Consider the following 16,611-nt stretch of genomic DNA (forward strand, 5'->3'; position numbering starts at 1 on the left):
GACAGACTTCCTGTTGACAAGCAGAGGAAGGATGCTGAGGCCAAGCAGGTATGTGAGTGAGAAAAATATGTTAAAAGATTCTGGTTCAGATCGGGGGAAGTAAGTTATTAGTAATTGAGGCTAGCATACATTTGATTTAAAGAGCACTCCTTTTTAATGATTTTTTTCAGATTTCATAGATAGTGCATTCTAAATTACATTTAGTTACAAAATTAAATGCCATTATAAAAAAAATGAAGGTAAGGAAGGAAAGATCATTTTCAGGAGAAAAATTAAATGCAGGTTTAATGCATTCTAAGGGTTACTTTTGCAACTACTGACAGACATAATGTGTTCATTTTTTTCAAAAATCTATTTCATCATTTATGATTGAATGAAATATGTGTCTGTTTTTGTAATAGCAACCTTGGCAGGAGGGTGACAAGAATTTGCAGCCAGCAAAGTGCCCATACTATGTCGCAGTCAGCATTACTGTCATTTCTCTTATTGATATCTTGACTCATATTACACAGGCATTTAACTCAACATCCAATTTCTAGCAAGGAGGAGCAGAGGTCATCTGATCAACCAGGATTCAATCCTATAGGCAAAATTAACATATTAATGTGATGGTCTGTTTTAGTTCAAATTCTTCTTTAGAATTCTCCTGAGGGCATTCATGATGTTTAACATAATTGTCTCACTTGCATTAACTTATTAATAAAGTACAACACCTTTTATATCAGACAAAAAATATTAAGTGCCAAAGCATCTTTCTGGTTTTGTTGTTGTTTTCCATGCGTGAATACGGGAAGGGGTGAGTTCTGAATTAAATAGAATATGCACCTTAAATCATGGATGAGCTCGTTTTATTTGGGCGGAGAGATCTGGTGGTATGGGCAAGTCAGATTTTAACTGTAATCATCCTAGGCCAGTGATGGTGAACCTATGACACGCGTGTCAGAGGTGACACTCGAACTCATTTTCTTTAGTTGATTTTTCTTTGTTAGATGGCATTTAAATATATCAAATAAATATCAAAAATATAAATCTTTGTTTTACTATGGTTGCAAATATCAAAAAATTTCTATATGTGAACAGCATCAGAGTTAAATTAGGGTTTTTCAAAATGCTGACAGGCCAAGCTCAAAAGGTTCGCCATCACTGTCCTAGGCAATGGAATTAACTAGAGGGTTACCTAAATTTGTTGTCATGTTAGGAAATAGCTGGATCCTGCTTTGCATAAAGATCTGAGATTGAGCTAGAATTGAATCAGCCTCTTCAACTGATCAGTGACCTGTCGGACACCAGACAGGGTCAGAATGAAATATGAAAGCATTCCAGGCTTGAGCAACCTGGCTGTTCAGACACACTACCCTGGGGATCAGAGAAGTTACACAGAGGTTAGTGCTGCAAAGTCCTTGGGGGATGTTGGGCTATGCTATGGCATTTACTAACTGCTACAAATGTGCTGAAGAATTCAATTAATATGTTATATTTTTCATTAACAAAGCACATTCACTGTGGAGGCTAATTCTGCCCATTCTACAGCAGCTCTCCCAGGGTTTTCTCTAGCCTATGGGAGGAACTCGGGGTGGAGAGGTGTGACTACAGAACTGCATACTTTTGGAGTTAATCTCTTTTATTCTTTGACTGAAGAAAGTACCTGAGGCTTATAATTTTCTGAACACATGTATGAAAGAAAGGAAAGAGACTGCACTTGCTGACAAGCTGATCTAGAAGCTGGGTGATGGGGTGGAAGTGTTGACCAAAGCAGCTGTCTGCCTCTTTCTATCCTTTGTGGTACTGCACATACCAACATCATTCTTAGACATGGGCTTTCCTTGTACTTATTCTGCACTAAAAGAAGAAGTTAGTAAGTAAAATTTGGAAAGCCCTTTAGATGAAATGTACAGGTAATTAACCTGGATATATGAGAAAATCCTGAGGTGGGGATGGACACTAGAGCTAATGTGTACCAAGCACTGTATGAGCATTAAAAATATCTTACCTCATTGAGCCTTAAAACCTGCCCTAAGAGATAAGTACAGTGACACCCCATTTTACAGAGGAGAATACTGGGATAGAGTGAAGATTTAAGTTATCCAAGGGCACATTAGCATTAGAGGGAGCCAGGATGTGAATTCAGGCTGTCTAACATGAGCTCCTCTATATGTAAGCCCTATGAAGAACTACATAAAGCTGCTTCCAATTGCTGGTCCTATGAACAGGTCTAATTCTGACCTACAAAGATAAACCAGGAAAGGAACTCTCTCCAAGAATAAGAGTACAAAGATCACTTAAGCCATTCTTATCAGTGAAAGCTAGCATAGCTGAAAAGCATTAATACTTTTAATAAACATATGTCCTTATTTATTATAAGCTCCACTAAATATATACTAGGTGTACTAGTTAATAATAGTGGATTTTGTAATCAAAGAAAACACGATAATTTCAAGAGAAACATCAAAAGTGCTTTATTCAAAGTAATGTCCATCACTAGCTACACATTTTCCCCCATCATTCAGGTAATTTGTGGATACCGTCCCAATAAAACATTTTTTGTTTGAGGCAAACCATTCAAAGACCCAATTTTCCATTTTGTATGTTTTGAAGTGCTGCTCAGAAAGTGCGTGTGCCATCGATCAGAACAAGTCGTAATCTGAAGGAGCAAGGTCTGGTGAATACAGCGGGCGGGTTAATACTTCCCAGGCAAGATCTTTTAAAGTGTCTTTAACTGGTTTTGAAGTGTGTGATGGTGCGTCATCTTGAAAAGTCTTTTCGGTTTTCCATTTGTCTTTCGTTCAATTGATGTGGCACCCATTTTCTTCCTTTAAAAGCTTTTCCATTGCTTGTAATTGTTTACTGAGCAACGTTTAATTTTTCTGCAAGTTGTTTTTGAGTTTGACATGCATCTTCATCCAATAATGATTGTAATTGCTGGTCTTCAAACTTTTTTGGTTGACCTCGACATTCCTTGTTTTCACATCGAAATCATAACTTTTAACGCATTTAAACCAGCGTTCACACGTATCTTGAGAAGGAGCATATTCACCATAAGCTTCCCGAAGCTTTCAGCAGTACTTTTCTTCAAAATCAAGTAAGGAATTATAACTTCCTGCAAATGCTCTTTTTTTGGTCAAATTGGACATTTTTAAGTGTAAAAATATCTATGATGTTAACACCTTTAGCAAATTTGACATATGAAGTTTTGAAGCTTGTTGTCAATACAACAAAATAGCATACATACCAAATTGCATATATATCAACATATATGTAACTCCATCTATTGAAAGAAATCTGCATTATTAACCAGTAAACCTGCTGTGTGTGTGTGTGTGTGTGTATTATATATATCCAGAAACAGAGATCAAGCTACCATACAATTTACTCTTTTAGAACTATAAATAATATTTAGTGTATATCCACTCTTGCATCCCTAGTCTAAAACAACCCTCATTTCAGAACAATAGCAGACTACTTAAGTAAATTATTAGATCACTGCTCCACTAAGTATTATGCCGTTATTAAAAGGGATGACAGTTATAAAGAATAGAGAGAAGTGTGGATGGTTATTACAATAAAAAGGATACAAATACAAAGTGTATGTATTGGGTGTGGAGTAATTGGAACCCCTCAAACATGGGTGGTGGCAGCTGAAATTTGTAATTTTGAACATGATGTGAATTCACTATGAATGCAAAATCACATGCCTGCTGAATGACCCAGAAATCCCACTCCTGGGCATGGATCCAGGAGAATGAGTGCGTGTGTCCACCATAACACATGCCCAAGAATATTCATGGCTGCTTTATTTATATATTCAAAACCTGGAGACAACCCAAGTGTCCATCAACAGTAGAATAAATAATAGTGGTAGGTCCATACATGTTTTTACAAAGGAACACTGCTCAGGAATAGAATAAGAATGAACTACCACTACACTCAGCATTGTAGATGCATCTCACATACATAACATAGAGCAAAATAAGCCAGGCATTAAACAGTGCACGAAGCCTTCTGCAGTGCTAGGTAGATTCTACATCTCAGTCTATGTGGAGGTTACATGGTCACGCATATGTAAAATCCATTGAAATGTGTGCAGAATATGTGCACTTTACCTATGTTATACTTCAATAAAACAATAAAAAAGATACGCTCACTATGATCATGACTATGCAAAGGGATAGAGAGATTAGTAGTTGAATATTTGTTAAATAAGAAGCACTGAAATGCATGTTCATGTTGGTACTGTCAAATCTAACATGATGTTAGAATAGTGACCCTTCTTACAGTTGACCTTGGCTAATATGAGAGGTTCAAGACCCATTTATTAATATAAAGACATCAGTAGGGAAGACAATTACCAACAAGATGTTAGACTGGCCCAGAGGTCAAGGAAGAGATAGAAATACATTTTCCAAGCAGTTGAATATAATTACGACAGTATTTATCCCATTACCATTTTCATTTGTGTTGGAGATTTATATCTATCCTCCTCCTATGTCTGCTGACTCTTTTGGCAACTACCTACTGCTCTTTGAAAGCAGAGTTGCATTTCTTGGGAATGCTTTCAGACTAGTGACTATAGTTCCCACAACAAAAATAAGGAGAAGTAAGTTATTGTGTTCAATCAATTATCTGGCTAACTGAGTCAGGGAGAAACTAGAGGGAGGTTCCCCATTGTTGATGCATGCTGGTATAAGGAGAGGTGATGTATTTTCTTCAGGCACACACAATCTGCCTGAGAGCTTTTGGGAAAAGCAAAACAAAATGACAACCATAGCATGAAATCAACACAGCTGTAGGTTTTTTGTGGTTTATCCTTGCAGTCACAAAGCCAGTGACCAACTATATCATTCCATATGCCATACAGTGACAAGTAGTGTTATATCTATACTAGAAGCCCGGTGCACGAAATTCATGCATTTAAGGGGGTCCCTCAGCCCAGCCTGCACCCTCTCGCAGTCTGGGAGCCCTCGGGGGATGTCTGACTGACGGCTTAGGCACACTCCCCTGGTGATCAGTGCATATCATAGCAACTGGTCAACTGGTTGACTGTCTGCCCGCTGGTGGTCAGTGCATGTCATAGGGAGCGGTTGAGCAGCCTTAGCATGTTACTAGCATATTACACTTTGATTGGTTGAATGGCCTACTGGATGACCGGACACTTAGCGTATTAGACTTTTACTATATAGGATGCCTCTAAATTAGTAGCCTGTATCATTGCGTTTGGACTACCTTTGATAAATAAAAACCTGTATGAAGATGCAGGAATTGTGTAGCTTATGTCAAGGAAATGCCCCCTCCTTTCCTGTTGGTCTGTGTCCATGGTAGATGACCTCAAACAAAGCCCAGCCACAGAATTCAGGACTTGGGCCAGGTTGACCTGGTGTATTTGAGAGATTCCTGAAAGGATCCACACACATCAAGGAGAGGAGAGGATTTAAAGGACAGTGAATTCTGAAGGTGTATTTGTAGTTCATGTTTTGTTTTTTTGAGTAGTGGTATACAACCAAGGTCAGTCAAGGAATATTCAGGATAAAATGTAGGAAAACTCAAAAGGTGTGGGTCTGGCAGGTCTGGTTTGGAAGGCAGAGTAAAGCCAGGATCCCAACAGGGGTGGGTAATCCAAGTAGGTTTGGTGGGAGTAGTTCTCAGGAGGCCAACAAAGCACTTCATTTGCAATTTTTTTTCTGATGTTCAGCTGTGATTACGAATTCCTGGAGAGGAAGTTCCCCTATGAGTGAATGCTTACTAAGCACTTCTAGGCAGAGATAGCTGGCCATGGCAAATGCTTATGTTCAGTGGGTGCATCCCAGGCAGAAGTCTAGACTTTCAATGGAGTCTAGCATTTTGCTGGGGCTTGGATTTGATAGGGTAGAGCCACTAAGAGCAGTGAGCTAACCGAGGTCATGATTACGAGAATTTACAGGTGTGATCTGATCTGTAACCTTTAAAATTCACCCACTAACAGTGGTAGTAACAGTTCTAAGACTTAAGGATCCATTGAATTTGACAAATTCTAGCATAATTTAGGTCACAGAGGACGACTTCAGGTTTCACCCATTATGGTGTAAGTTCATGAGGCTGATTTGCAGAGGGAGCATTTCTGTGATAAAGCATGGTGAAAATGTTGTGGGCTGCTGGCTGAGCCTTAAGAATGGGCCATTTAACTCAGTGGACATTTAGGAGAATTCCTAAAACAACTAGTTCTTCCTGGTCATGAAGACTTGCCTGGACTGATTAATCTTATTTTGCCTCTTCTTTTTAAAAAAATATTTTTTTTTATTTCAGAGAGGAAGTAGAGGGAGAGGGAGATAGGTATATCAATGATGAGAGAAAATCATTTATTGGTTGCCTCCTGCATGCCCGACACTGTGAATCAAGCACACAACCCAGGCATGTGCCCCGACCCAGAACTGAACCATGACCTCCTGGTTTAGAGGTCAACACCCAACCACTGAGCCATGCTGGCCAGGCTCTTCTTCATGTTAGATTGGTGCAGTAAGACCGTTATAGGCAGTTGGGTCAACTTTTGGCAATGGTAGGGGGCGGGTGTTGAGGAAGAACTCAAAATAATTGCTTTGGAAATGGAAAGGCAAGCCTATTTCAATCTGTCAATTAAAATATATAGTGAAACCTCACCACTATACTTCATCACCCAAAGGCTGGGGAGTTTGCTGCCAAGAAGACAATGGAACAGCATTTGAAAACACTAAAAAGGGGGTTCATCTCAGCATCTCTCAAATCATCTCTGAAATGAAGAGCTCGCCTTCTAGCAATCACCTTCAAATGTACATACGCACAATTTACGGTTCAAAGTAGGAGCTATGACATTTAAAGTAATCAGTGACTTGTAGCAAGTATATGTTGCTGGATAACCAACCACCCCAAAACACAGTGGCTGAAAACAACAAGTATGTATTATGGTCTGTAGGTCCTCTTGTCAATTTGGGTGGCCTGGCTAGGGTGGCAGGTCTAGGATGACCTCACCAAATGCCCGGAGTTGGCTGGCTAACAAAGTGTCTCTCATCTTCTGCAAGCAAGCCTGGGCTTATGCACATGGCAATGACAGGGATCAGAGAAAACAGATTGCAGCAAGGGCTCGGAATTGGCACAGTCTCCGGTTTGCTGTATTCTCTGGGCTAGAACAAGCCACAAGGGCAGCTCAAATGGAGAGAAATTAGACTTGACCTCTTGATAAGGGAAGTATCAAAGTTATATTGCATAGAACTTGGATCTAGAGAAGAATAAACAAGTGGGATTATTTTTGCAATCCACCAATGTCTCTTCTAAGAATGGCTTTTAACTAATCATTTGTTAGTTCATTCACTTCTTCCATGAATACGCACTTACAACTAGTTTTGCAAAGTACTTTGCAGGATGCTAGGAGCCCAGGTACAGGAAGAGAGAACAGTTTTGCCCTTTGGGGCATGCCTATACATAGATATTTTAAATAATAATTTTATTGGAAATAAAGAAATAATCTATAGTTCAAAAGATTAATTTTTTAAAATTTAGTTTTAAAACCATGATTTTTGTATCACTCTTCTGACAGCCTTCAAGGTTGGAAGGTTTTTGGGAAAAACTCAGGTATTAAAGTCTGACATTCTGGGGTTTATGCATCAAGTCCATCACTTTGTGGCTGTGTGACTTGGACCACTTACTTAAACTCTCTGAAATCCAGTTTCTTTATCTGAGAAAGGGAGACAATAAGACCTACCACATAGCTAATGTCAATATTAAATGTGATGATCCTCAGCTCAAAGCCTCACTAATGTCTAGGTAATATCCAACAAATGATAAGCACAATAATTACACCTTCACCACTTATTGCATCAGCACACATAAAGAAGCCAGGCTTGGAAAATGTCCTTTCAATAAGATAGTATGTGAAGATGGGAAAGTTAAAAGCATAGAGCCGACAAAAACTAAAAAATGTCCTTTAGTTGAAAAGCTCATCCTTCTCATTTAGAAAATTATATTGGAAAAAGGCAAATAGTATTTAAATTGTGGTACTGACATTTCCTTCCTGGTGTTGTCTTCAGGGAGAGGCAGGGTCACCAAGAGCCAGAATGGGACATTCTGTTCTCATTTCTGAATGGCACTGCAGCATTATTTATTCTGGCAGAACTGCCACTGTGCCCAAATGACAGGCACAGAGGAGCATAATAAATACAGATTTGGTTAACTCTATTGAGCAAGACAGGTTATCAGGGGGTTGAAGAGAGGCCAAATGCATTTCCCCAGTTAGAAATGAAACAAGAAAGCAGGCATGGCTAGCAATGCAATGAATTATTTGCTTTGTATAAAATATACAAGCTTTACCCTCTGCACTCCTGACCCAAAAAAGAACTAGAAAAGTAGAATTCTAGAAGGTTTTGATTAGCCTTATAAATCACTGAATTTCTTACACTTTTGTTAAGTTTATTTGGCTCTCAAATAATATTTGCAAATCACACAATAGTCATTATCAAAAAGGAAAAACCAACTCCTGTTTGATACTAAAAGTGCCATATTCTCATAGATATGACAAATATTATTTTTATCCCATTACCTGAAAACATGTGCTTATGGGAAAAGCATATATATTTATTGCTTCAATAAGCTATATTATTCTTGAAGCAATTTGTCACATTATCATGATCAATAATTAAATTTAATCATTATTGTGTCCAGAGTATATGGTAATTTTTATAAAAAGTGTGGTAAATTTTTAACGATTATTTTGTATTTATTATTTGGTCATTGAAAATTACATTTGGGTGTTATAATATATGTAACGCTTTGGTCAATCTCTAATCTTGTTTATCATTCTGAATCCTTCTGTTTGAAGAAAAATGAATCTCACAAAATAATGAAAAACAAATATATGATTTTAGAGAAAAGGTTCTTAGCTCTTTAGGAAATCATGCATATGGGTGTTTTGGTAAGGAAATGAAACAGAAGGAGAATTATTTAGAAAGAAGGTTTGTCTCAGTTATTTTGCTAACTTGTATAGTTTGGTTGCCATGGCAATGTTCACCATGATTTAAATAAGTCTATGCAGAAATAGAAGTCACTTATACTGTATTCATAAGAATCAAAGAAATCTCATTATTTAATTGGGGGGGGGGACTCCTGACTTTGGATTAGGAGAGAAAAACATGGTGTGTCAAATTTATCTTTCTAACAAGCTGCTTGTTATTTTATCTCTGAAACAACATAAAAACAAAATATTTAGAGCTAAACAACAAAGGAAGCTGCATAGAAAGTGTCTGGAATGCATTCAGTAGATACTTAAGAGATTCTTTATAGACCCAGGGTTAACCAATCATCAGAAAATCTGAAACAAACATTACACTCAGGAAGTCAGAAGAAAACAGAGGAATAAAATTCAAAGAAAGTCAAAACAGGGATATAATAAAACTGCAGAAATTAATAAAAACATAAAAATGAGAAATGACAACAAAACAAAATGAGTTTGTTGTTTGTTTTTTTTGAAAAAAGAAATCCTTATAGGCAAGTTTCAAGAAAGACTTATCAATGAGAATGGAGCAAAGGGATAAGTAAACAATATCAGGAATGCAAAAGGGTCAAATGACAGCTAGAAGTCAGATTAAAGGATTATAAAATGAAGTTAATTTATTTGATGAATAAACTTAAAATCTTAAAGTGGACAATTTTCGAGAAAATATAAATGACAAAAACGTAATCTGACTGACTTATAAACTTTAAAATAATTAATATTCAAAATCAATCCACGCCTACCGCCCAAAAGGTTTTAAGGAGAGTTTCACTGTACATTGAAGGAGCATCTCATCTTCATTTAGTGCAAACCATTTTAGAAAAATCTATACAATTTACTTTTTAATATAAACCTGACAGCAAAGGATTATATAAAAAGAAAAAAAAATAGAACTCATTTCACTAATGAAAATAAATGCAAACTTCCTTAATAAAAACTAGAAAATTAAATCTACTACATTATGACCAAATAGGGTTGACACTGTAAATGAAGAATCACTCAACATCAAATAATTTACATCAATACAATTTGCCACCTGAGCAAAGAAAAGGGAAGAATCATTATAATAACCTTATTAAGTAAAGGGAAAACATTAGATAAAAATTTACATCCATGATTGAAGATACTCAACAAAGATTATCTATTGAAACCCTAAGTAAACAGATTACATAATGACAAATATTTAGAAGCATTACATCAATTTGGAAATAAGACAAGAATATCCACTCTCACCACAAATCTTCAACATTGTACTGGCAGTGCCGGCCAATGCAATTAAGTAAGAAGAACAAATAAGAGACATCAGAGAAAATGAAGAGAAAAAAATAATTATGATCATAAAATAGTAAGATATTACACAAGAAAATTCTTAGAACTAATAAGAAAAGTCAGCAGGGTTTCTGTATATAACATCAACATATGAAACTCAAGATTGAGTATCCTAATAAATAAATTAAAATGTAATAGAAAAATAGCACTCATCATAGCAAGAAAAAGCACAAGCACTCAGAAAAATTTTAAATAAAAATGTGTAAAAAATTGATTACAAATACAAACATTATTTAAAGAATGAAAGAACACAGGAATAAATAGAAATGCAGATATTTGTGGAGGAGAAAAATCAACAGCCTAAAATGGCCAACTCTCCCCATATTAATCTGTAAGTGTATTTTTAGTCAAAATCCCAAAAGAATTTTTCATAGGCTCAGTCAAAGTGATAATAAAATTCATATATATGAATTTGGATATATATATATCCAAAACAAATAAAAATAAGAACTTATAAAAATTTACTTATTAAAACAATATATTATTGTTACAGTTTCAGTCAAATAGATTAAAAATCAGGAGGGGGTGTAAAAGCATTTCTAATAAGTGAGGTAGGGATAATTAAATATCTGACTAAAATATAAAATTATCTTAATTCTTCATATAAATACAAATAAATATCTGCTGTCCTGAAAATCTAAAGATTTTTAGAAAAAAATGTAAGATGATCTTGTATCAGAAAAATGTTTATGATAAATAATGTCACAGGGCAGTGCATGACCTGTATTGCCATGTTCAGCTTCACTCATAATTAGGAAACTGAAAATTAATGCTCTCCCTGAAATTCAGCCACTTAATAAATAACCCAGAGAAACCTTAAACACGTATCTCAGGAGCCATGTATGATGATACAACACTGATCATAATTGAGAAAAAAATACAAGAGGCTTCAGTGCCCATCACAAGGGAAACATGAGAATATTCTGGAATGTTTTTCATCCAGAGGAACTAGTGCAGCAGTTAGAAAGAATGAATTAGCTCTGTAGGTATCCATATAATTAAATATCCAAAAACATGTGAACTTATAAAAGGAAGTACAGCAAAAAATGTACTGTGTGATAGCATATTTTTAAAATTCTTAATGATTCACAATGTTATATAGCTGTTATGGAAAATCAATATCTAGACCAAAATAAACAAAAAAAAAAGGCAACTAAATTGTGGAAAGTTTACACAGAATTGATGCTATTGCTGTCTCTAGGGTGAAAAGGAGAGGGATGAACCTAAGCCGATAAACAAAAAGAAATTCAGCTTTTCGTTACAAGTCTATTTCTTTTATGTTAATAAAAATCTGAAGCAAAAGTAGCAAATGTTAATAGTGCAAATTCTAGATAGTGGTAAGTGGCTTGCCTATACCCCTTTGTACTGTTTTTTTATATTAAATCCATCCCCCAAATGTAAGAGTTAATGAAAAAAATGTGTTAAATGGAAAAAAATAGGCAAGTCTGCTTTCATTTCCTCACAACAGCACAGCAGGTGATTTAGTATTTTTATAAGATATTTGGGCAATATTAATATAAATGTATTTATTAAAATTAAGTACTTTACATATCATTAATAAGGTAATATACAAAATATATTTTACCAACTCTTAATCATTTATGAGCTGATTGGCTAGATTTTTACATTGTGATCTTTCTTGCAGAAATATTTACTTATTTATAATTTCTATTAAAGAGCTTAAATCTTTTTTTTTAATATATTTTGTTGGTTTTTTACAGAGAGGAAGGGAGAGCGATAGAGAGCTAGGAACATCGATGAGAGAGAAACATCGATCAGCTGCCTCCTGCACACTCCACACTGGTATGTGCCCGCAACCAAGATACATGCCCTTGACCGGAATCGAACCCAGGACCCTTGAGTCCACAGGCCGACGCTCTATCCACTGAGCTAAACCGGCTAGGGCGACTTTAATTCTTTATAATCATTTCATTAAAGTGCTGAAGGAGAAAGTTAAAACTAATAAGTAGATTAAATATTTGATTTTTAATCTGATTTACAAATTCAATCCCTGCTTCAGAAACAAACTTCACATTGTTCCCAGTTTTGTGTCTGTTAAATGAGAGAGAGAGAGAGAGAGAGAGAGAGAGAGAGAGAGAGAGAGATTGATTTTACTTAGGATCCCCAAGTGATGTTAAAGATATATGGTCAGATGTTTTCTTGAGAAAATTAATCTCTAATTTTATTACCAAAATAACAGTGAAAAAACATTTAATCTCTAGATGTTTTATTCTTACTCCATTCTCCTCTAGTTTATCATTTAGATTAAGTTTCTTTAACTTATTTCAGCTTGAAAAACCTGAGGGGCATTGCAAACTCTTACACACTGTGATTCCTTGAGTGTTACGGGAAAGATGCATGTGGTTGGGCAATAATAGTTAAATTAATTTTAATATTCCTCTGCTTTATAATGGTCACTGAGCCCTGCCCCACCCATACTCTTTAGAATTGCTCCAGATCATCTAGTCAAATAATGTGGATAGTTTCAAAGAACAGAAACTCTTAAATCTAGAATTAGGTGATAATTATACAGTGCAAGTTCCATTCTATAGTGAGTGGGGAGAGGGGTATGCAAACATTCTAAAAAATCATGTTGCTATAAAAAAAAAAGTCTTTCCTAAACATCTGACTCAAGAAGGAGAGGACCATGGCCCACTTTAAGCTTTCCTGTTGGAGGGAATGATGACAAACACGTATGAAAAGGAACAGTGAGCTGTCTGTAAGGAAGCATGGCAGGGAGTAATTAAATCCTCTGAGATGATCCAATCCCAATAGCGGACAATTCTCCTCACCTGGGATGCTCCCAGAGACTACCCTACTTGGAGGAGATTAATCTTCAAACTTCTAACTCAAAGCATCAACCTGCCCAAACTGACCTTACTTCTTTGCAAAAGATAAAACAAATTACACTTTTATAAGGACCATTTATAACTACTGATGGCTACATTCAAGTACTTTTAAAAGTCATAGGTGGCATCTGACATTATATATATATATAATGTTAAATAATTTAAGAAGAAAATAATTACATGCACAGTCACATTCACACCCCTACATACACATATGCACAGACTCCTAATTTGAATTTTAGGCTTAATACATCTTATAAAACATCAGGATATGGTGCAGAAGTAATGACAAATCCCCCTACACAGAAAAAAAACAAACACCCTTAGATGGAATGTGAAGATTGTCATAAGATTAGGTAAAGTATTTATAGGTGGTCTGTGGGAATAGTGTAGTAGAGATATTTTTAATGGCTTGTCTGCATACACCAAAAGATGCTCCCTCCTTAGCGCCAACTTCAGGCCCCTAAACTAAGTCACTCTTGCTAATGGACAGGATCCTTGAGGAATATTTAGCTATAGCTGAAAAACCTAAAATACTAAAAATAATCTTACAAAATAGATTCACATGCCTACTGTCAGAGCAGTGTTTTAAAAATTATGTTACTCATCTTGTAAAAGATATCTTAGTAGATCTTTTATTTTAATTTTTATTGTTGACACTATTGCAGATGTCCCCCATCAGTGTACTTTTTTTAAATATAAATTTCATCTAAAATTTAAAAAGATATCTGGAGACTATGAACCATGTTGGAGTTATTAATTCAGGATTTATTAAATTTTTAAATCAAGAACTTGAAAAATTGTTATAGCTCATATACATAGATTTTTTTAATTGAAAAGGGAACCTAGTAATCCTGAGAAATTACATTAAAAAGTGTGTGTGTGTGTGTGTGTGTGTGTGTGTTTATGCCATTCATTGGATTCTCAAATTGGACTTTGAACTAAAAAAGAGTTGAGATACACTATAACATTTTGGAAGTACATTAAATGCTACCTCATTGTATCAATGGACACAGAAATATAGAAATCTTAGGAAATTTAGCTATTACTTCAATATAAATAAAAATATTCTCTTCTCTTTAAAAATCCTTGGAAAGTCAACAAACATGTGCATACACACCACAAAATATCCAAAACTAATTGTATATATACTGAACTCAGTAGAACGAAACTATGAACAATCCCCACATGGAAACTTAAGCCACATACAGACTTAACCCAGTTAGTTCACTTTCCTTTCGTTTCAGAGCATCAAGGTGAAGATCAGCCCTCTCCGCCACTCAGTGAGGCTTCAGACCAATACAGATTATGCAAAATGCTGACGCGGGGTTGCTTTCTTAAACCAGCTGCAGCATTCTTCAAGGCTATAATGATTTTTCCCTAAAAAAAAATACATGAAATTTGTTCCCTCTAACTAAGAAAGAACAGCAAGTCTCGCCTACTGAAAAAGTACACGTTTTCTGAAGATGAATATTACATGGCTTGCTACGATCTGCTTTGTGCAGATTTAACGTTGTCAGAGTGGAGGGGAATGTGCTCACCTAGTACACAGGACCTTAAGTTTACTTCCTACTGAACCTGTTCTTTTTTCTCACTTCAGAGTGTGAATCATTAGTTGTGAGACTCTGGGGAGCTGAATCCCACTGTTACCATTGTCATCCTTTGCAATGCCCTCAGTCAGACGGTTGGGGAACACATAAATCATGTTTTAAATGTGTTGATGGAAATCTTGCTGGACACCTAGGATATTCGTTATTCACTAACGAAATGATCTTCCTTAGAATCACAATATGTGAATTTAGAAACAGGATAAGTTGCAAAAATATTCTACTAATAATTTCAGGATGTAAATCATTGAATTGATATGTAAATTTTAAAAAAAACTTCTAAAGAATATAATTTCAACCTCTCCCTAAAACAGCCTTTCTCATTGTTATATGTTTAATACTTTCTTGTGTTATTTAAGTCTACATTATATTGGATTGAAGAGGAAAGGTTTAATAGTTTGAGAAATTCCACAAGTGATATTTTTTTAATAGCCTTCTTTTCTCTCTCCATAATCAATCTCAATCTAAGGATCAAAGGATCCTGAGAGGATAGCCCCTGGCTCCCAGGGAAAGAAATTATTACTTTTATATTTAAATCCTGAAAACCTCATTCCAATTTAACCTCCTTCTCCCACCTGTTCCCAAATACCCAGAGGGTCCCCAATCTCTACAGATCATGAGGTCCCTGTTCACCTATTGTGTCCTCCACCTTGTAGCCACTTCCTTACTCCAGGCACCACTTACTCATCTGTCCATGGTTAGTAACTGGTCTCTCTTCATGTGACTTTTACCTAAAAAAACCCTCCAGATCAGGCAATATCATGATTCCTAATGCATGTGGACCAGATTTTACAATGATCAAAGACCACAAACTATGCTCTGGACCCGAGTCAGGCATTCTGCCAACGCGTCATAGGTGTGCCATAAGAGAGAGAGGGAGTGTGGAAACTGATTCATGCAAGTCCATTATCATTGCTGACTACAAAGCAAAACTGAGCAAACATAGAAATCACTCCTGACGTCCTGGTCTTGTATGTAAACAGCATTATTATTGTTTCTAGAGAACAACGTATTTCCTCTAGTTGCTAGTCGTCAAAATAAACAAGATCACTGAATCAAAAGTAGATGGAAGAGACTAGATTCAACATGTCGTCCATCTGCATTTTTTCACAACCCTCCTTTCTCCACAGATAAACCAGGAAGCTTCTTCCAGCCATAACCGCCATGCTTCCACTGTAGCAACCATTCCGCTGTGTCAGGCCCTGTGCTGAAAACTGTGTGCGTCATTGCATTATCCTCAGCTAACCCTGGAACCAAATTCTTGCAACCAGGTGTCAAATGAACGGGCTTGGATACATGAGAACTCACGATGAACATTAGTTGCAGTGAAATAGAGGTTTTGGTATGTGAGGGTAGTTAGAGCTCATCAAAGCTGAATGTAACTAATCATAAAAATTTTAAATGTTTATGTTTAGCTCAAGTAAAATATTATAAGGATGTAATATACTATAAGCACATTAAGAAACTGAGGGCTCAGTGACAAAAAATTGATATGTATGCTTGAAACTCAATTTATTTACTGTATTCTACTTGCATGTCAAATTATGTTTCCAAAATGTGGATATCAGGACATGTAGACATAAACAACTGAATGGATGAATACATACAGAAATAAATAAATAAGTAACCACCACCACCCCTCCATTGCATCATCTCTTAAACTTCATCTATGACTTTCAATCTATTTATTCTTAAGGTGTTTCTAATGGTAAAAATGAAAATGTTCCACAGGTAATATTTCTCAGGTGTCCCCATAAATATAAACCATTGTATTCAGAACTCATGACAAGGATAAACTGATTAAACTGTAGTTTTCAGTGTCTGAAGACATTTACAG

The 16,611-nt window shown here is 35.9% G+C and overlaps 1 protein-coding gene across 1 annotated transcript in view; it reads right to left on the reverse strand.

Moving 5' to 3' along the window:
• Positions 1-16,611, reverse strand: part of MYO16 (myosin XVI) — a 439,204-nt gene that overhangs the window by 213,944 nt on the left and 208,649 nt on the right. The window lies entirely within an intron of this gene.

Source organism: Myotis davidii, unplaced genomic scaffold (genome assembly GCF_000327345.1).
Source record: "Myotis davidii unplaced genomic scaffold, ASM32734v1 scaffold242, whole genome shotgun sequence".
NCBI classification, from domain to species: Eukaryota; Metazoa; Chordata; class Mammalia; order Chiroptera; family Vespertilionidae; genus Myotis; species Myotis davidii.